The 21,147-nt window shown below is 46.9% G+C and overlaps 1 protein-coding gene across 48 annotated transcripts in view; it reads right to left on the bottom strand.

The window, feature by feature from the left end:
• TCF7L2 (transcription factor 7 like 2) overlaps positions 1-21,147 on the bottom strand; it is a 217,607-nt gene that overhangs the window by 150,459 nt on the left and 46,001 nt on the right. The window contains exon 1 of one of the 48 annotated variants that reach the window (XM_063607903.1): positions 13,571-13,607. The exons of the other annotated variants lie outside the window; for them this stretch is intronic. The gene's annotated coding sequence lies outside the window, so the exon portion shown is untranslated. Of the gene's footprint in view, positions 1-13,570; positions 13,608-21,147 lie in introns of those variants that run through there. 48 annotated transcript variants of the gene reach the window in all.

The following is a 21,147-nucleotide window of genomic DNA, read 5'->3' as shown; positions in this document are numbered from 1 at the left end:
AGCAGTCACTCCTGGCTCACAGAGGAAATCAATGAGAAAAGTCTCAGGCTCTGCCCCAGATATTACTGCCCTGTGGGACCAGAATCCCTCATGGTTTAAGAAAGTCTTACCAACTAAACACAGGGTCACTATAAGAAATCATTCTGGACAGTAGATCTCTATCAATTTTTGGCTTCATGACAGGCTAGGATTTGAGTATTCCTGGCTGTTCCACGTTTATAGGAGACAAAGAGTGGAAAGGAGTGTGTTGGGGAGTGGAGAAGAGATATCGCTGGTACAAAAATCCCCTTCTCTGCTTGCCGGGGGCTCTTTGCAAACTGGACATGAGCCTCAAGAAGTGGTCAGTCCTCTGGGTTTCTGAGCCTCCGGGCAGAGAGACACCAGCAAGTTTAGAGAACTGCCAGGCAGCAGAAGCTGCCAGGGGCACACGAGAGTGCTCCCGCATGGGATGCTGTCAGGATCTGGTGGGCAGCGGAGGCATTCAGGGGACAGTGGCTTCTGATTAGCTGGCGGGTGCAGGTGCCCATCATGCTACTAAGGGGGAAAGTAAATCAAATCTTTCCTTTCAAAAAAAAAAAGCCTGGCCCCATGATGTTCCTTTCCTCCCTCTCCACCAGCAGGGCAAATAAAACAACTCTCCAGCAGCTGATGAATTCAATTCCAGTCGAAGTCAGCTGGGATGAAGGAAGGCAAAGAGCGGAGAGCTCCCCGCTCTGTCTCCAGGCTCTGCCCGAGCTTCAGGGTGCCCACCTCGGCATGCCAAAATTGCACAAAGAAATGAAATATTACACACACTTGAGACCTACATGAATCAATCCAGAACATGCTGCGATAGAAAGGATAATTCTGAATCCCCACCCTCTCAACTCAAGTACATCCAGATCCCCAGGAAGCTGATTCCCCAGATATCATTAAATTTAGTAAACTTTAAATTTAAAACAAATACACCAGCCAGGCTCATGCCTGTAATCCCAGCACTTCGGGAGGCCGAGGTGGGCTGATCCCTTGAGGTCAGGAGTTTGAGACCAGCTTGGGCAACATGGCAAAACCCAATCTCTACTAAAAATATTTTAAAACTAGCCTGGCATGGTAGCACGTGCCTGTAATCCCAGCTACTCAGGAGGCTAAGGCAGGAGAATCACTTGAAACTGGGCAGCAGAGGTTGTAGTGAGCCGAGATCACACCACTGCACTCCAGCCTGGGCAACAAAGCAAGACTCCGTCTCAATTAAAAAAAAAAAAAAATACACCAAGCATGGCCTAGCCTGGCAATACAGTACTTTAGTACGCCCTTTAGTACTGATTTATTACTGCGTTACCATCAGGCAGATGGTCTTAACCCCAGACCCCAAGGAATGGCAGCCCCAACCTTGCCAGGTAAGGAAACCCCTGCTCTGTCACCACAGTGGGACCAATGTGTTTCCTTCACATCACTTGTCCACAATCTGAAGCACACGTTACGTTACTGATTCTCATCTTTCACTTTCTTCCATGTTTCTTTTTTAATAAAGAAAATCAATTGAGCACAGGCACAGTGGCTCACGCCTGTCATCTCAGCACTTTGAGAGGCCAAGGTGTGAACCTTTGGCATCTTTGAGGCCCAGGAGTTTGAGACCAGCCTGGGCAACATAGTGAGACCCCCATCTCTACAAAAAAAATTTTTTTAAAATTAGCCAGGAGTGGTGGCGCATGCCTGTAGTATATAGTCCCAGTTACCTGGGAGGCTGAGGCGGGGGGATTGCTTGAGCCCAGGTGTTTGAGGCTGCAGTGCAGTGAACTGTTTTCATGCCACTGCACTCCAGCCTGGGCGACAGAGCTGAACCTGATCTCAAAAAAAAAAAAAGCTCATCAGGCAGGAAAAGCCCAGCAGGAGGATCACACCTGGCACGAGGCAGGGAGCTGCCAGGGCCTCATGCGCCTCCATTCTGGGGCAAGCTAATAATAAATAATAATACTTTGTGCTTCTCCGGTGCCTTTCATCTGAGGATTTCAAAGTGCTCTGCAAACATTAACTAATTATTCCTCACAGAATCCTGCAGAGACAGCAGAGGAATGGGATTGATGTGGCCTGGACAGGCAAAAATTTCAGAGTTTCTGCTTTCTTGAAACGGAATCTTGTTCTGTTGCCCAGGCTGGAGTGCAATGGTGTGATCTCAGCTCACTGCAACCTCCACCTCATAGGTTCTGGAGATTCTCCTGCCTCAGCCTCCCAAGTAGCTGGGCTTACAGGCGTCCACTACCACGCCCAGCTAATTTTTGTATTTTTAGTAGAGATGGGGTTTCACCATGTTGGCCAGGCTGGTCTCAAACTCCTGGCCTAAGTGACCACCTGCCTCGGCCTCCCAGCGTGCTGGGATTATAGGCATGAGCCACTACAGCCAGCCAAAACTTCAGAATTTCTAATGTCCAAGGATTCCAGACTTTCCCAAGGATGAAGTCTCCCATAAAGGACAGAAGGAGGAAATCTCCTTTTAGTTTTTGTTTGTTTGTTTGTTTGTTTGTTTTTGTGAGATGAAGTCTCGCTCTGTCGCCCAGGCTGGAGGGCAGTGGCACAATCTTGGCTCACTGCAGCCTCCGCCTCCTGGGATCAAGCAATTTTCCCTGCCTCAGCCTCCCGAGTAGGTGGCATTACAGGCGCCCACCACCACACCTGGCTAATTTTTGTATTTTTAGTAGAGACGGGGTTTCGCCATGTTGGTCTTGAACTCCTGACCTCAGGTGATCCGCGCCCCCTCAGCCTCCCAAAGTGCTGGGATTACAGGCATGCGCCACCACGCCCAGCCAATCTACTCCTTTTAGGATGGAGGCTTAGCACTGGGCTTCCTGAATTCTCACATTGACATAATCAACCAATAAAGCTCCCAATGTCAAGAAGGTATTTCCATTCTAGAAGCATCCTTGGCCCTGAAATTAACCCTCGCAAAACTACCACCAAACTATCTAAATCAGGTCCCAGAAGGAGTGTTAACTAGCAGCAGATGACCTTCTCATGGGTCCCTGAAGCCCCCTGCTATGCCCCAGGGTAGGGGGCTTTATAGTTACTGGGTCCTGGGTGTTAGGAAGAGAATGCAGAGCGTGGACATTTTTCAGAATTTTAACCATCACTGTTTCAGCTGAATGTTGACCCGGCAACTAACCCATTCTCTGTCTAACCAACCTTCTTAATAAGGACCAAGCACTCGAGGCACATGCCCTTGGTGCGTCTACCCCTGTCCTCCTGTGTTAACTCAACTTCTTTTTGCATCCAAGTTTTGAGACAGCGCAGGGACCCCTTTTAGGGGCCTGCAGGGCAATACCCCCCAACATAAAAATTTTTTAAAACTTCAGTTCCTTCTAAAGAAATTCCAGGCAGCTAGCTAGCTTTAAAAAATAAGTTAACAACTCAATAAACAAAAAAAAATAGTGGCTTAAAACAATAGCCAAAAAAGAGTCATGGGGTGTTGTTTGGTTCCCTATAAATACCAATAATATCATCTCAATACATGTCCCTGACTTGTTTTTCAGAAAGATGGACCCCACCAAATGGATCCAGTGGTCCGTAGACCTCAGATCAGGAGAAAGTGGGGACTAAGCTCCAACTGCCTTTCTTTGCTCTAAAGTTCTTTCCAAGGAGGGGCCTAGAAAAAGACATGCCCACGAGCCAGACCTAACATTTCTTTCTGCTGACCCCAAATCTTTAATCAAAGCTTATCTTCCTTAACCAATTACAAACCAAAAAAATCTTTAAATCCACTTATGACCTATGAGCCCCCACTTCAAAATATCCCATCTTTTTAGGCCAAACCAATGTCTTACCTCCCTGTATTAATTTACCATTTTGCCTAGAACTTCTGTTTCCCTAAAATTTACCCCTTTCTTTAAAAACACTTGCTTACAGGCCAGGCACTGTGGCTCATGCCCATAATCCCAGCACTCTGGGAGGTCAAGGCAGGAGGATCATTTGAGGTCAGGAGCTGGAAACTAGCCTGGGCAACATGGTGAAACCCCATCTCTACTAAAAAGACAAAACTTAGCCAGGTGTGGGGGCGCACGCCTGTAGTCCCAGCTATTCAGGAGGCTGAGGCAGGAGAATCGCTTGAACCTGGGAGGCGGAGGTTGCAGTGAGCTGAGATCACACCACTGCACTCCAGCCTGGGTGACAGAGCAAGACTCAGTCTGAAAAAAAAAAAAAAAAACCACTTGCTTATAAACCATGGGAGAGGTCAGGTCTTAAGCGTGAGCTGCTGGATTTGCCCTGCTTGGTGACCTACAAATAAATACCTTCCTTTCTCCCACTGCAAACCTCAGTATGAATATTGGGCCGGACTGCACCAGGCGAGAAGACCCCAGATGGGTTCGTTAAGTTTCAGCAACACGCGTAGAGTAACAGAAGGAAGCCGGATGTGTGGGGCGCCTCAGTCAGTCAGCACTTACTGATTCTCACAAATCAGTCAAAATTAATCATGTGAACTACATTTGAGTGTTATTTTTAAGAAAAATATTTTGGTTCCTTCAAACACTTAAGATAACCCCAAAATATGCAAAGCAAATATTCCCTAGACAGATCCAGAAGGAAGCTACAGAAAGGAATGGTTTAGCCAGGCAGGTGCTTGTATGTAAATGACAAAGCTGTTAAGAGACCTGGAGACAAGTTAAAGGCCTTCCTGCAGCTCCTTACTCAATGCCAGCAAACCCTTTCATCATAGAGCAGAGACATTTCAGTTTTGGGTTCTGATCAAATTACCTGTAATTCAAAAGTCCTGGGTATCTCCTTCCTAAAATTCCTCTCCTCTTAGAATTCTGTCTTTCTTCCTTTTGAGTGCCTTTCCACTAGTTCAGACCACCATCCTAGCAGCACACTGCCGTCCTCTGAACCCCTAGAACCCACCATAGAGACTCAACAAATATTGCTCACGTAACAAAGTAAGAACACTATCCCGATGGTTTCTCAACCCTGCTCCACTCTCCTACGTTTCATAAACGGAGGAGTCAGTCTTCCCTGATTAAAATTCAGCCAGGACTATTCCAACCCCTAAAGCAGTGCTTCTCAAAGGTTCCCACACTTTGGAATCACCTGGGCAGGTTTTATAACTACTGGTGCATGGCTCGCATTCCCCAGATGTTCTGATCTAGTTGGAATGGGATGTGACCTGGGCGTTAGAATTTTAAAGGTTTCCCAAGTGATTCTGATGTGTTGCAAAGTTTGAAAACCATTGCCAAGGCGCAGTAGCAGCAATACTCACAGGACTAAACTCAATGGCAATACTCAAGGGAGTAATACTCAACGGCAATACTCAAGGCAGTAATGCTCAAGAGCAATACTTGAGGCGGTAAAGCTCAAGAGCAATCCTTGAGGTAGTAATGCTCAACAGCAATACTCAAGGTAGTAATGCTCAACAGCAATACTCAAGGTAGTAATGCTCAACAGCAATACTCAAGGTAGCAATACTCAAGAACAAAACTCAAGGTGGTAATACTCAAGAGCAATACTCAAGGTGGTAATACTCAACAGTAATATTCAAGGTAGCAATACTCAACAGCAATACTCAAGGCAGTAGCACTCAAAAGCAATACTCAAGGTGGTAATACTCAAGAGCAATACTCAAAGTGGTTATGCTCAACAGTAATACTCAAAGTAGTAATATTCAACAGCAACACTCAAGGTAGTAATACTCAACAGCAACACTCAAGGTAGTAAAATTCGACAGTAATACTCAACAGCAATACTCAAGGTAGTAATACTTGACAGCAATACTCAAGGTAGTAAGGCTCAACAGCAATACTCACGGTAGTAGCAGCAGTGCAACTGCTAAGGGCTTAGAGAAATGCAAGGCCCCACCCAAGCCAACTGATATCAGAATCTGCATTTTAACCAGAGCCCCAGAGAATTTGAGGCCTCATTAGCACACAGAGTTCAAAGCCCCTGAGGACAGAATACCACACAACCATTCTAGCTTGGAAACCCCCCACTACCACCAGATCTCTGGCTTGGCTCCGGTTAACCCCATCTTTCCTTCTGAGAACTCTATGGCCCTGTGCTTTTGTTCATGCTGATTCCTCTACCTGGATGCCCTTTCCTAAGCTCTATGTAAGAAAATGACTGCTCATCTGCCAAGCCTTAAGCATTCAGGTACCATATTTTGTTCCAGTCTCCCAGGAACCACTCCTCCCCTCCTGCCACTAACCATTAAGGATACTCCAACTAAAGCAGGGTTTCTTCAAGGTAAGGACACCAACTCTGCAGGCAGATACGCCCAGATGCAAAGTCACCTTCCACCACTAATTTCCTTTTTTTTCTTTTTTTTGAGACAGGATCTCACTCTCATTGCCCAGGCTGGAGTACAGTGGCACAATGCCCGCTCACTGCAGCCGGACTCAGGTGATCCTCCCACCTCAGCCTCTCAAGTAGCTGAGACTACAGGTGCACACCACCAGGCCCGGCTAATATTTTTGTATTTTTAGTCGAGATGGGGTTTCACCCTGTTGCCCAAGCTGGTCTGGAACTCCCGAGCTCAAGAGATCTGTCCACCTCGGACTCCCAATGTGCTGGGATTATAGGCCTGAGCCACCACGCCCAGCCTAATTTCTTAACAAAGTAAGAAAACTATTGCAATGGTTTCTCAACCGTGCTCCACAATATCTCCTACATTTTATAAAGGGAGCAATCACAGTCCCCCTGATTAATAATGACCTTGGTGTCCTGAGACTTAAACCTCTCTGAGATTCAGTTGTCTTGTCTACAAAATTGAGATGATACTGTCTATCTCCTTAACAGTGTGAGAATTGAGATGATGCAGGTAAAATGCTTGGAAGACTGCTTCATGGGTGTTTGGCACAGAACGCACAGGACTCAGGGCTTACTATCCTCATACGGTGATTCCCAAACTGTAAATCATTTAGAGACCTTTGAAATTACTGATGCCTGGCTCCTCCCAAAGTGGGCCCCGGGCATTTGCATTTTTATAAAAGCTCTCCAGGTGAACCTAATGTGCAGCACATTGGGGGAACCACTGCCCTAACACATGATAGGAAGAAGATATCAACGAATGAGGGTGATTGTCACAAAGAATTACTAAGACATATAACCTTTTCCACACCTGCTCCCATGACCCCCTAACTGGCTGCCCTGCCCCACCAATCTCACTCAACTAGGAGAAGGCCCTGCCCAGGAATCACAGACTCAAGCTTCTATAGGACATTGCAGGAAAACTCAAAGTTCCCAAAGCCCCCAGAACTCCATTCTCCAATCCCCAAAGGTGTGTTCCAGCCAACTAGATAACGGAACAATGAAAACAGCACCCATAGGAGCCCGTGGGTGACACACAGGGTTAAAGAAGCCCAACCAAAGACTAAAGACCCCCAAGTGAAAGGTAAATGGACTCACACAATTGTCTTTTATGGTCTCCCTTAATTACCTAAAAGAACAGTCCTGCCGAACAGGCCTGGAGAAAACCTTTCATCTCTCCCTTACCTCTCCCCTTGAGACTCACCGGGTTGCCTTCAATGTATGAAAGGCTCTGTCCAGGAATGCTAACTTTAATTTACCATCCTCTAAGGAACATGAATTGAGAAGCTAAACAAATTTGACAATGGCCCTTTACAGCTTTAAGTACGGGCAAAAAAGAAGCCCATCTCAGGGACGTCATGTGAGCATCAGCTCAAGAGGGTTAGGGCAAGCAGTAACATTCCCCCTTGAGGAACATTTTAAGGTGGGTGTTTCCTCAACACCCCAGGATATGTTCCTGAAGCTTTGGAGACCCATCCCTGGAGGCTGGCATATTGTGTTTTCTGAGAATTTCCAGAAGCCCACACCCTTCGGTGGCAGGAGATGCCTTTCAACAAGGCACCAAAAGGACATGTATAATGAATGCAGGCGAGAGTCTCCAGGGCTGAAAACCTAGAACCACAGAGGACTCTTGCCAGCAACTCTGATCAAGAGATGGCAGTGATTTGCTGAGACCTCTCAGGAGGTAATGCAACTCGGAGACAGGGAAGGCTGCTCCAGGCCAACTTCCCCATCCAGCTCAAAAAATGGTGATGACCTGAAAATCAGGACAACTTGGAAGGAGTATCTTTATTTAGAGGGGAGCACAGGAAGCAACACAGGAGGGCCCCTTGGACCCCAGATGGATTCTCATCACTATAAAACTAGACTTCCGGCATGGGCAATATAGTGAGACCCCATCTCTTCAAAAAATTTAAAAATTAGTCGGGCCTGGTGGTACCAGCCTACAGTCCCAGCTACTTGGGAGTCTGAGATGGGAGGATCGCTTGAACCCAGAACGCAATGGTTACAGTGGATTGCGCCACTGTGCTCCAGCCTGGGCAACAGAGCAAGACTCAGTCTCAAAAACAAAAACAAAACAAAACAAAAAAGATGAGATTTATAGAAGCCCGAGGCTATTCCATGAGCAGAATTTTGAGGCCACACCTGGGTTGAGCAACTACTCCCTGAGCCTAGGAACAGAAAGATGAACAAGGGAGCCCTAGGAGTCAACAGATGCCCCAAACCACAAGTCACTAAAGGAGGGAAAGCAAGGCTAAGCACTTTCTCAAACTGTGGCGCTCCCAAGCATGGTTTTAGGCAGTACAAAGTGTTACTTTAGCAGTTACGGGATTATACTAATGTGTATTAAAAAATAAATAAATAAGTAGCACATCAAACCTATAATTTCACAGGTGTTAATTAAGGATTACAGTGAGACTGAGTTTAAATAAATGAGTCAAATGTTTGAATGCATCAAATAAATAATAGCACAGGTAGTATACAGTTATGCCAAAAACCATGAAGGCGTTATAGCGATAAGGGATGCTTGAGAAGCCACACTAAAGAATCCAAGGGGAATTCTGGCAGCATAGTGCTGATATCATCAGGGTCTCAAGACCCCACAGAAAGGTGACGCTGAGTGCCGCTACGCAGAGAGACAGGTGTATCTGGGGGCACAGAGAGGCTAAAGGGCAGCTTCACGATGCTGGACACTGACCAGGAAGATGTCCAAGGATGCTCTGAGCATACACCAAAAAGGTACCCAACGCAGGTGTGGGGAAGATGACCATCCCCAGAGTTGAATCGTATGCCAAATAGAATCAGGGCCAAAATGGGTTTGAAAACCTCTCATACAGAGCTTTGGATGAAAATCTGAAAAAAGGAGCATTGCAGAAAATGTTAAATTAAACAACAACCAAAGTGTCCGCAAAGCTCAGCAAGAGATCAAGTGGAGAAGACGATGGGTCGCTTTCACTTTTGCATGTGATGAAATTCTCATCTCAGCCCTCAGCCCTGAGGCCCTCTCATCGCTGCTATGTCTGGGCTGCACACTTCCCCAAGCCCCAAGCCAAGCTGCCTGCCCACCCAGGCTTCTTTGAATTCCATCAGAATTCAGAAACACCCCGCTAAATCAGGAACAGTCAGGGGCACAGAGACACCATGCCAAAAGGCAGGCAGATAGCAAGTCCCGGAATCGGGGCAAGGATAACTTCAGAGTCTCATCCCATGGGGCTTCCCCTCCCCAGATCCTCTCTTTGGGCTTCCTCTACCCCTCATCATGCTCTCCTACAAACATCTTCTCCCCCAAGTTTTCACACTTCCAAGGAAAATGGGGAAAGGGAAAAGCAGCTCTGACTACAGCCTGAATTCATTCCGAATGTAAAAGAAGCCCTCTTCCAATATTGGGGTGCATTTCCAGGAAAATGTGGCAGAATCACTCTGTTTACTCCAGCCTCGGTGATGCTGCCACAACGCAGCACAACCTTCAGTCAAGCTATTAACTTGAACGTTGAACTTCACAGCCTGGCTGTCTTCCTCAGCCTTCCTTTTGATGTTACCTCCAAAGCAAAAGATCAAAGGCTTTGAGTGTGGTGAGGGGAAGTCCCAAGCTCTTAGCCTACCAGCCTGTGATATATGTTAAAATCCTGGCCAAAAGAGAGTGAGCAGGAAAGGGAGCCAGCTCCAGAGGCCTGGGGTGGGCAGGGGGCAGGGGATGGAGGCTAGAGAAGGAATGAGGTTGCCCGTGACGGAGACCTCAGGGACACACAACCCAAGTGCTTCAAACACACAGAACCCCCCAGAACGAAAGCGCCTTGGCAGGCATCACACGCCCCCACACACCTCTAAGAGAGCCAGATGCTACCCCATGATCCTTCTCTCACACAACGTGCCCCCATCCAATCATCCAACAAACTTGGGCTCACAGCCTAGGAAGAAAGCATTTGTTAACTGAATAGTCATCCCAGGTAATACACAAGGACAGAGATGCCAATGCTGAAGGGAAAGGAATGTAGTTTTAAGAGGGTGCAAAACACAGACAGGAAGATGTCTCCCTTAAGGGTGTGCCACATAAAGGACGGAAGGAAAAGGGCAGGTGCATCAGTGAGGACAGCAGGTGCAGGACTGGAAGTGGGAAGGGCAGGAGGCTGGAGAAGCTGAAAGTGCCAGCGTGGCCGGAGGGGTGGGCAGAGGCTGGCCGGTTGCACAGGACTTCCAGCAGCAGCACAGCCCTGTCCTGGGCTTTGCCCCACAGGGCATGTTTCTTATGAAGAAACATCCAGAGATGCCAACACGTTTCCATTTGGGAGTGGCAAGGAGACATGAAATTAAAATTAAAACACCCATGATGATCCTATGCATATGAAGTTGGAAAAGAAAATTCAGTCTATGGCTATAGGAATCAGAAGTAGTTCCTTCTGGGAGACGGAGTCTGAAAGGGAGCAGGAAGAGCCTCTGAGATGCCGGAAAAGTTCCTTATCTTGATCTGGGTCGTGGTTACACAGGTAACACAGGAAAACCTCACAGTCCTAGATACCTAGGTCTGCGCACTTTGCTGTAAGTTATACCTCAGTAAATATTAATAGGGGAGGAAAGGAAAAAAAAAAATCCATCACTGGCCCCTGCTGCCTGATCCTCCAGCGTGAGGGATTGAGGCAGAGCCAGGCTCTAGAACATCACACTGAGTGAGCCCTCGGGCTGTGCTTGTTCTTACCCTGCAGAATGGGCTGGAAATACAAAAAGTAAGATTCAACTAAGAAAACAAACAAGCCTATCTCTAGCCCCTTTTCCCCTTTTAGAAACAGAAATTTGGCTAAAGGGATAGAGAAATTCTTATGGGTCGACTTTCATTATGGCAGAATGTGCTGTTTCCCAAGTTGCCGCCTCTCCCAAGTTCCATTTTATTTCTTATAAGAAAAGTCTCTAAAAGGAATCAGAGACTCTTAGGGTCAAATTTATCCTGACTCTCCCCAAATCTAACGAGTTCTTCCTCTAGGAGACCAACAGAGCCGTTTTTCTCTCCTCCCCTCCTGGTTCTGAAACATTCCTATTGGAATGTTCTTTTCTTACCTCTGTGGATCCCCTGGACCAGTTTTGGTTTTTATTTCCCAGAACACAGAACACCTACCTTCCACATTTAAACAATGACACTGTGACCGGCCCAGACAGTTCAAAGAAAACAAATCTGACAGAGGGAACTACCAGATCCATCAGCTAAAATCCTGGCCCAAACCACTCAAGAGTATTTTTTTTTCTTTCCTTCCTTATTCCAGGCAAGCAATTTGGGATAACGATGAGGACAAACACTTGGAGACTGACTTCCTCCTCCTCCCCAGCCAACCCCTTTGCAGACCACCTTTCTGGAGCAAGCCTCACCCCGAAGTACAAGGAGGGGCCACACAATCTCAAACCCTTGCGCAAACAGGGCGGCAGGGGTGAGATAACCACAACCGCATCCTTCGGGCAAGCAGCTCAGGGCACTGTAGGAGCCACTGGGCTCTGCTAAGGGGTTGTCGAGATCAAGGGGAGAGGGTGTCTCCCAAAGCCAGAGCTGAGCCCAGCAGGTCACACCCACAATGAACCTCAGAGTAGAAAAGGACTTCGAATTCAGCCAGGTCATGCTCCCTGTCTACAGTGAGAAAATTGAAGACCAGCAAGATGGGGCACCCCTCCACAGCTACCCTGCTAGCCAGCAGCAGAGAAGGACCCACCTCTAACCCATCTTCTGAGACCCAGTCTTTCTCCCAGCACCTCCCCACAACGTGCACAGTGCTGACGGGATCGTGGGAGGGCCCTGCGGCACACACATTCATAATGGGCCATTGGAATGATCAGGCAGCGTGGTAGACCACCTATGACACCGTCTTCAGCGCTAAGAACCTCATTCATGCATGCATTCATCATTCCTGTTTGACCCAACATGTGCTAGGTGCCAGGAAATGTGTCTATGGTCTGGACAGTCCTAAAACAAAAGCCTCTCCCTTCCCCTGAACCGAGGCAGCTACAAGAGGCTCACAGAGCAAGACTTTCCGAGGCATCAGAAGGAGGAGTTAAGAAATGGAACCCTAGGCTGGGCACAGAGGCTCACACCTGTAATCACAGCCTTTGGGAGGCCGAGGCGGGCGGATTGCCTGAGGTCAGGAGTTTGTGACCAGCCTGGCCAACACGGTGGAACCCCATCTCTACTAAAACATACGAAAATTAGCCGGGCATGGTGTCGGGTGCCTGTCATCCCAGCTACTCAGGAGGCTGAGGCAGAAGAATCGCTTGAACCCGGGAGGCGGAGGTTGCAGCGAGCCGAGATGGCACCATTGCACTCCAACCTGGGTGACGAGAAACTCCATCTCAAAAGAAAAAAAAATAAAAAAGAAATGGAACCCTCCAAAGTATACGTCAATTCACTGTGGGAAATTTTATGCTAATTGTCTGAAGACGTTTAAGATTGAGTCCCAACTGGGAGAAGAAAAATGCCAGACAGAGAAGCTTTCCTATAAAAAGTGAAAATTTTGAAAAGAAATGTGTTATTTCATTAGTCTGGTCTATGACATACCTGGACCTATTCATCTCTTAGCTGTGAAATACAAGCCAAGGACCTTAAAGTTCCACTGTCCACGTGCTGCACATTCTCCAGGGGAAGGACTGGTGAATGAACAGTTAAACTTTAACTTCCACACCCATCTGCAGCTCCATCACGGCTTCCTAAAATATTAACACGGCTTGCCTGGAGTCTACAGAGACCCCATACTTCCTCTGGCTTCAAATCCATCCTACTCCCTGCCCTGCCAAGACTCTTTGGGCTTTCTCTCCACAGTGGCTCACACTGTTCTTCCTGCCCCAAACAGCACTGCACCCCGGAGACTTCTCTACTTACAGGCACTCTTCTTTCCTCCAATAAAAAGTCCGCCCTCTCTTCAATGAACTGGTGGAATCTCTTCTCAGTCATTAAAACCAAACTAACTGATACTGGGCAATCAACTTCCCTGTGCTACCTAGGGCTCTGTTTCTTCAATCTGTGACACCCCAATGGGAAACTTAGCTCTGCTTGATTCTCCCAGCCTCAAGGGTACCTAAAATCCTTCTAAAGGTGTATGTTTCTCCAGGTTCTGCACTCAAAAGGTGCTCCTCTGTGGTCCCTGTTCCCCGTGGGTGTGTACACAGCTTCCAGCTTCCTTCCACCAAGCACAGAGCCTGCTGAAAGCCATGGTGGCCTACACCATCTCAGGGAGTATATTTTCAGCCGAACAGAACAGGGCTCAGATCCTGACGTTGATTGATACTCGCTGCCTGTTGGACCTCAAGCAAGTTCCCTAAAAGAAAAGTTCCTCACCTGTTTCGTTTCATGAGAATCCCATCCACGGTCCTCAGAGGGCTGGAGAAGGGACAATTGCTATGCTCAGTGGTTGGCACAAAGTAGGTTATCTTGATAGATGAGTTCCCTCTTCACCTCCCCTACTTGCCCATAAATCGTTTGGTAAGTTACAAGAAGCAAAGATAACATGATGCGGGCTGGGAAACAGGATAAGAGAGGGTAGGGACAGGGAAATAGAGGGCAGTCATTCTTTCTGAGCCCAAAAGTGGGAGGGATCCAAGCCCAACCTCAGAGACCTTCCCCAAGCCATGCTGAGGCTCTGGGGACAGCTCGCTACAAAGCAGACACTACTGGCACCACATGGGTGGCTGGGAAACAAAGGCCCTGGCAGCCAAAGGGTCTCCAGGGGCACGTGGGTGAGATCCCACAAAGAGAAGGCATCAAGAAGAGGCCCCAAATCAAGACCTGATCACACATCAGCCACAATAAATAATGTTTGCTCAAAGGTGGGAGGTGGGGGGAGTTGGAAAGAGACAGGCCCTTATTGGAGAAGGCCGACTTGCATATCCAATGTGGAAGAAAAGCTTGTTTTGTATGTTATACAATGGAGACATTGTTCACAAATGCTTTGCCCATACATAATCAGGCCTGCCTCTGGTTATTACATAAGTCTCTGATAGTTTGAGATTCCAAAAATTAATTTATTTCTATACTTATTCATAAGAATAAATATTTCCTTTTATTTTTGTGTGCATACACGCACACATATCCATGCACAGAACACCACAGGCTCTAAAATGAAATTTAGAGATGAGCAAAATGTATTGACATATGAAATTGTTCAAAATGATTCTATCTAAAGGGATGGTGAACTTTGACTTCTTCAACACATCCTCCTCCAAGAAAAAGTGGAGGGATAATGTGGTTTTTATTTTCTTTCATATCCGCATTTTTTTTAAGAACAAGTCTCAAAATAGAAGCAAAGGCACTTTAACAGAACCTCTAGACAAATGAAAGGAGATTCTTTTCCTGCTAGTTCTAAGGGCTATTTTCCATCTTGCCTGAATCTTGATGTTCCCATCAACCAACACCAGGACTGGGGCATAGATAAGCATCCCCCACAGCGATCACGGGGGCAGCAAGTGTGAGTTACTTTATCAAATGTAGAAGAGGACACACACACACCCCCATACACAGCCAGGGCTTCTCCACTGCAGCACTAGTGACACGTTGGGCTGGATGACTCCTGTCATAGGGGGCTGTCCTGGGCATTGCAGGATGTTCAATAGCATCCTTAGCCTCTGCCCACGAGATGCCAGGAGTACCTCCCAATGACTGGCCATGCTAACTGTCTCTAGACATTGCCAAATGTCCTCTGGTGAGCAAAATCACCAGCATTTGAAAACCGCTGACCTAAACAACTTGAATCCAGCAGCCCCAAGGAACAACACAGCAGCTCCCATCTAGCTTCTTTGGTCAGGATATCTGGCACACAACAGGCTCAAGGACCAGCTGACTGAACTGAAAACATCTGGATCAGGGTTTGCCACTTTGATACCTTTGTATGAAGTCCGAGGCCTCATACAAACCTGAACACAACCTACAGGCTTCATAAGTCACAGCTTTTTCTTCCTAAGAACAGAAGCTGGGGGTGAAACCTGTCATCCCATTTAATTCTCATCATCATCCTTGGTGGAGGGTAGTACTGTGCCATTTCACAGATGAAGAAACTGAGGCCCAAAGAGAGATACCAGGATTTGCCTCACGTCTCGTAGCCTCTAAACAGCTGGGCTCAGACCTTAAAAGCCCTTCCTGCCTATGCTGATAATCAGAGACAAGGTAGTGCTGGGTTTCAAAGGGGCTTTTAATTCTTTAGGAAATTACTTTGGAGGAAAAGAAACAAACAAGACTATCTTAGTGAAGCCAGGCTTGGAGTCACATCTCTTCTGTTTAATCATCACTCAACACTCACAAGACAATAAAAATTCCCTTCGTGTAAACAACGAGTATGATCAAGGGTGAGTTGGTTTGGTTTGCTGTGTATGTGTTAGGGGGCGTGATAGGGGGTCACCCAAGCCATCTCTTATCCCAGTCCCTCCAAACTTTCTTTGTGTCATAAACCAGAAAGGTTAGGGAGCCCTTTCAGGAGCTACCCTGCCCTGAGTAAAGTTTAGAGTAGTCCTCCCTCCAAACCAAAAGAAGAGAAGGAAAAAAAAAAAAAATCCACTTAATGATTGAACACTAAGGCATTAGAGATGTGGGCTCCGTAACCCAGCCAGCCAGCCACTTCTCTGAGAACCAACCTACCAGCTAACAGCACAGAACTCGGAGCTGGCTGGCTGGGGTTCTACTTACCCTGCAGGCATTTTTCTTATTTCAAAGTTTCTATTAACTCCCCACTGATGTGCCCTAAAAGAATTTTTAAGGGCTTGGAAACACATAAATAAAATAGTCTTTGTTGGACCACTACAGCCAAATGAAAGTCTTTCACCTGCAGCAGTGACGATAAAAGTTTCAGGCCCTGCTTTCACAGGAGCCATCGGAAGACGGAAGAGCCTGGAGTTCTCAAACCGCCTGTCACTCTCCTGCCCTCCAAGCCAGCACATTCCCCAGCCAAGGGCAGGGCGAGGAAGACACGCTCACTGCACGCACAGGTTGCAGGAAGCATTCCTGACTCCGGGCCTGCCCTCCGGAGCACTCTGCGTTCCTCCTGAGCCTTCCAAAAATACCCAGGTAATCATGTTTGTCAAAACCCTGTTCACACATAAAGATGAAGCAGAATCCTTAGAGACTGCAGCCAACCTGCTCAGTGGAAGGCCGGGAAGTGAAGGGTGGGGGAATGGCCCTAGCGGGGTTTGGAGGAGAAGAAATAGGACCCAACCATATCAAACACCCAGAAAGAGAAAAATTAAGGTGCCTGTCTGACTGGAATAGTGCAGTAAATCCGATGCCACTGTCTTCAGGGGCAGAGCCTAGGGTATCCATATCTCACACTCATGTACCCAGAGCCTTCTCACAGAATTACGATTCCTTGCCCTCCCCTCCGGGCCCGTGAGATGGCTTGCCAGTGGTAAGGATAACAGCAGCACTGCCAAAGGCCATCCTAAGCAAACATCACTGCTTTCGCTGTCCAGGAAAGCCACCATCCAAACTCCCACTTGGCAGCTATTGAATAGCTATGGTGCTTTGCTATGTGCTAGGCCTCAAATCTGGGCTGCTGGTTAAATCCAGGATCTGTCACTTTGCCTTTCTGGGCCTAAGAATTCCTCACCTTTAAAAAGACTGGCCATACTATGACCCACTCCCTACCAGTTGTACAACTGTACTTGTATTTGACAGTGGTCTCAAGCCCCAGTCCAGGCAGGTCTCGTCTTTTCTTCTTCCCTCCAGAACCTACAAAGTAGTGTCTAATTCACTACCGTGCACCTGGGTAGTGAATTAGACAAACATTAACAAGGTATTGTTCCCTCTCCATCACAGCTTGCTCCCCGAGATGGTGCCTACAGCCATCACAGATGGAGTAAACAAACAGAGTGAGACTCGTCTCGGATCTGGAAGGCTACTCAAGTGTCATCTAATCCCTCATTTCCCAGGTTGCATTATTCGGTCCCTCAAAGAACAGTGCAGATTTTCTTTAACTTTAGGACTTCTCAGAGCCTTCAACATCCTAATGAACATCTTCATTCTCCAAGAGGCAACTGCTTAGACAGTGTCCCCTAAAATTACTTAACCGTAGAATATCTGGAGAAAATTCTCAGGGCTAGCATCCTACAGGCCATAAACAGTCCACACCCCAATTCATTTTACAGATGAGAAAACAAGATCCAGGAGGTAAATCGAGATGGCCAGAATTAGGTCCCATGTTCTCCTAAACCCCAGGCCAGCTTCTGAATCCAGTCTGTGTGTCCTAGTTCTAATACAATATAGACAGGGGTATTGATAGACAAGACAGGAGTAACCACAAATACAAGTTATTTGGGGTCTCCAAGGATCCCCACTGTTCCCGAGGTTTATAGCCAACAGCCATTAAGTAACAGGAAGTTCTAGAAGCATGCAAACCCTTAGCCCAGGATGTTTTCTACATACGCCTTATTTTTGTGACGAGTAACTGAAATTTCAGCGTATTCCATTTTTCATCCACACCATGAGAATAACTAACCAGCAACGCTATCAACCTGTGTTCAAGCCCCTCACAGAGAACTTCATCTTTTGGGTAGCTTCCTCTCCTCCTCCCAGAAAGCAAATTGAGATGGTATCTGCAGAGTGCCTCAAGCTTCTGAGAAGAAAGGCACCAAGCTAAGACAAGATACTATTATATAATAAGAGGGACTCGTAAACCTCCCCACAAAGACATTGGAAGCACACAGACTTGTTCAGGCCCAACGCCTAGTGCGCTACAAGGTGCCTCCCTGCCTCTCCCACAAATCAGGGATGGGGCTTCCAAGCCACCAGGTCATGGAAACTTAGCCACACAGAAGGCAAACAACAACACAGGACCATGTGAAGTCGTCTATTACACAGGCCTGGACAGACAGGGCTTCCCTGCAGCAAAGTATCTCATGGATTGGAAAGCCCCATGAGAATGGGGAAAGGCACTGCTTAAGAGAGGCTGAGGCAGGAGGATCATTTGAACCCAAGAGTTGGAGGCTGCAGTGGGCTATGATTGTGCCACTGCGCTCCAGCCTGGGAGACAGAATGAGACCCTGTCTCTGAAAAATAAAATATTTTTTTAATAGGAAAGTCTGGTATTCACTTTGTTGGGGGGAAAGCACAGAGAGCCTCAAATCCATCCACAAGCTAACACTAATGAAGAGGACATGGAAAAATAACCTCTCACACTGCTGATCAGTATCTTAATTTGATGTAATGTGATAACCAAGAAAAATACAAAGACATGCAAAAGCATTACAAATTATTAGAACTTTCACTATGTATTGTTGCCAGCCAGCAAACACAAAAAGCTAAAATGTTTATAGCGAAGAGATGAAATGTAGCAGTGAAGTGCCCAAGCTTCTCAGTCACACAGGCCTGTGTCCAGGGCCTCTCTAACCTTTTCCTAGTTATTTGACATTGACTAAGTTACTTGCCTTCCCTGTAACTGTGTTTCCTCGTCTGAAAACTAAGGGTGCCTCATATGGCAATTAAATTATATAATATCTAAAAAGTGCTTAGCTCTCTAATTGTTCAGTAAATAACAGCTGTGCTAGGTTTTGAGGCAGAGAAAGTCCATGAATTTGTCACCATTTAAAAAGGAGTCTTCTCTTTGGTCCGGCAGAGATCTCATCACATCTGCATTACCATCTGACAGCTCCCCCTGCTCAATCCTGCTTTCTCCCTTTTTCTTTCACATGTGCAACCCTCCAATAAAACTTTTGTGTATGTCTTCATATGTGAAAAAATTGGAAAGGTTTTAGTCCGATTCAATTTACAATTAAAGAAACAGATCCAAAAAGGAAATTCCAATTTTGTTCAAACAGAAAGTGACTAAGCAAGAAACAGAACCTGGGCTAGGCTCGGTGGCTCACGCCTATAATCCCAGCACTTTGGGAGGCTGAGGTGAGAGCATCGCTTGAGGCCAGGAGTTCAAGACTAGACTGGCCAACATGGTAAGACTCCATCTCTTTAGAAAAAAAAAAAAAAAGAAGGACCAGAACCTGGGCCCCTCCTCCCCACCTCATCTCCCTTCACTCTCTGCATCTTCTATAGTAAATCAGGGATACCATATACCCCCACACCTTTTTTTTGTTTTTTGTTTTTTGTTTTACTGTCAAGGCAATTAATTAATCATCTTTTGCACAGGGGGTTGTAATACACTTAGAAATTTGAAGAAATTTACAGATACGTCAGGTGTCACTGGATTACAATGCAAGGTTGCAGGCAAAAACCTTCAGCCAAAGAGGACGGCTCTTACCTTCGAGAGCAGTACTAGAATTCATAAAGTATGGAATTAGGTCTCAGTGTGACACTCTAGGCCCAACAGAAACCAACATGGAATCTTGCTCCACCTGACTCCAGTCCTGAGATGGAAATTGCTCAGAAGGAAGGCAGGACGAATATCGCTGATGAGACCAGGGAGATGTTTTACAAAGGCTGTCATCTGCTCGACCATGCCCCTCAGGTCCCTGGTCACTCTTCCTGGGGGAGAAGGTTGGTGTCAACCCTTTCACGAAAAGGCAGCAGCTCTACAGCTTACTGCCCAGTGAGGCCAATAGGCCTCTGGCCCCCTTTCTGCTTCTGAATGACAGAAAAGTGCCTATCATTGGATGGCACTACCATTGTTTCACTATCTCACAAGGGGACCCCAACCCCTCTCCCATTCAGCCTGGTGTTTCTCAGCCTTCAATCCACTGCCCTTCGGATAAACCAAAAACCGCTCCAAACCTCCCTTCATGTTATTTGAAATTTCAAAATAAAATGTCATGGCTCCAATCAAGACGAGCAAACTTTTTCCACCGCTTTTTAAAATGCTGATGTCCCTGTTGTCTGTCTAAACCAGCGTACCTTCAGTAGATGGAGATTGGCTCCAAGTTGAGAAACATTCTACCAGCTGTGGTATTTGAACCCTGGATTCTCAAAGACATCTAATACCCAAGGCTGAGTCAACCCACATAATGGAGGAAAATTAACCATAAAACCCCTGGCAGACATTCTGCAATGTTTCTCTTCAGAAACCTGCTGCCTCATTAGTTTGTGGGGGAACAGGACACTTGGGCAGGAACCTTGTTAATTCCTTGGAACCACTTAGAATTCAGCTCAGCTCCTCACCACACCAACATCACTTTCCACCATCATGGCGGAGCATGAACCTCGCCTTTCCTCTCTCTCCCCAAGCCAAATGCTAACATCTCTGAGAAGCACAGTCTCCCTGCAGTCCCAGAAGAGCAAATGCCCTTGCAAGGTCCCCCAAAGCTGCAGAAATTCCCACCTCTAGAACCCTAGACTCTGGTCCCAGCTCAGCCTTTTAACGAACCATGACTTTCACTTTCCTCAGTGGAGGTTGAAGGAAACCATCTCTTTGGCCCCTTTTGGGTTCTGACTGAGCAGCTAAACCTATGCATTGGCCTTCAGGCTTCACCGGCACTGATCACTGGCCGGAAATCCCAGGTGCCCTCCAGAAGTCAGCTTAGGAGAGAGAAGGTAGTCAACCGTGGTCACGAATGAGCACTGTGGCTTCCATCGAAGGTCCTGACCAAAGCTTATGCTATTGGTTCCATCACTAAATGCTGAAGGCCAAGGTGAGGGGGGCCCCGGTTTGAGAGTGCAACCATCTGGATCCTGGGGTTTCCCTCCAAGGCCTGACAAGTTGCATCTCTCCATAAAATATTTCCTTTAGTATCTTAGGTGCAGAGACCACAACATGGCCCCTTTTTTAGGTTTCCCGTGTAAAATATTGAGGCTCTCCTCGGGCATCACCGAAAGCAGCATCTTTTCTTGATGCCATAATAGAGACCCTTGACAGGGGCCCCAAATCACTTCGGTCGCCATATCCGAGAGGCTCATCCTCCTCCGAGTGTCATTTTTCTCAATACACAACATTCACTTCTTTGCTTATTCTTTCACTGGGGACAACACAGCCTGATGAGCTCTAGAATGCT

Source organism: Pan paniscus, chromosome 8, assembly GCF_029289425.2.
Source record: "Pan paniscus chromosome 8, NHGRI_mPanPan1-v2.0_pri, whole genome shotgun sequence".
Taxonomy (NCBI): domain Eukaryota; kingdom Metazoa; phylum Chordata; class Mammalia; order Primates; family Hominidae; genus Pan; species Pan paniscus.
Note: the sequence above shows the minus strand (reverse complement) of the source record. Positions and strands in the feature narration are given on the sequence as shown.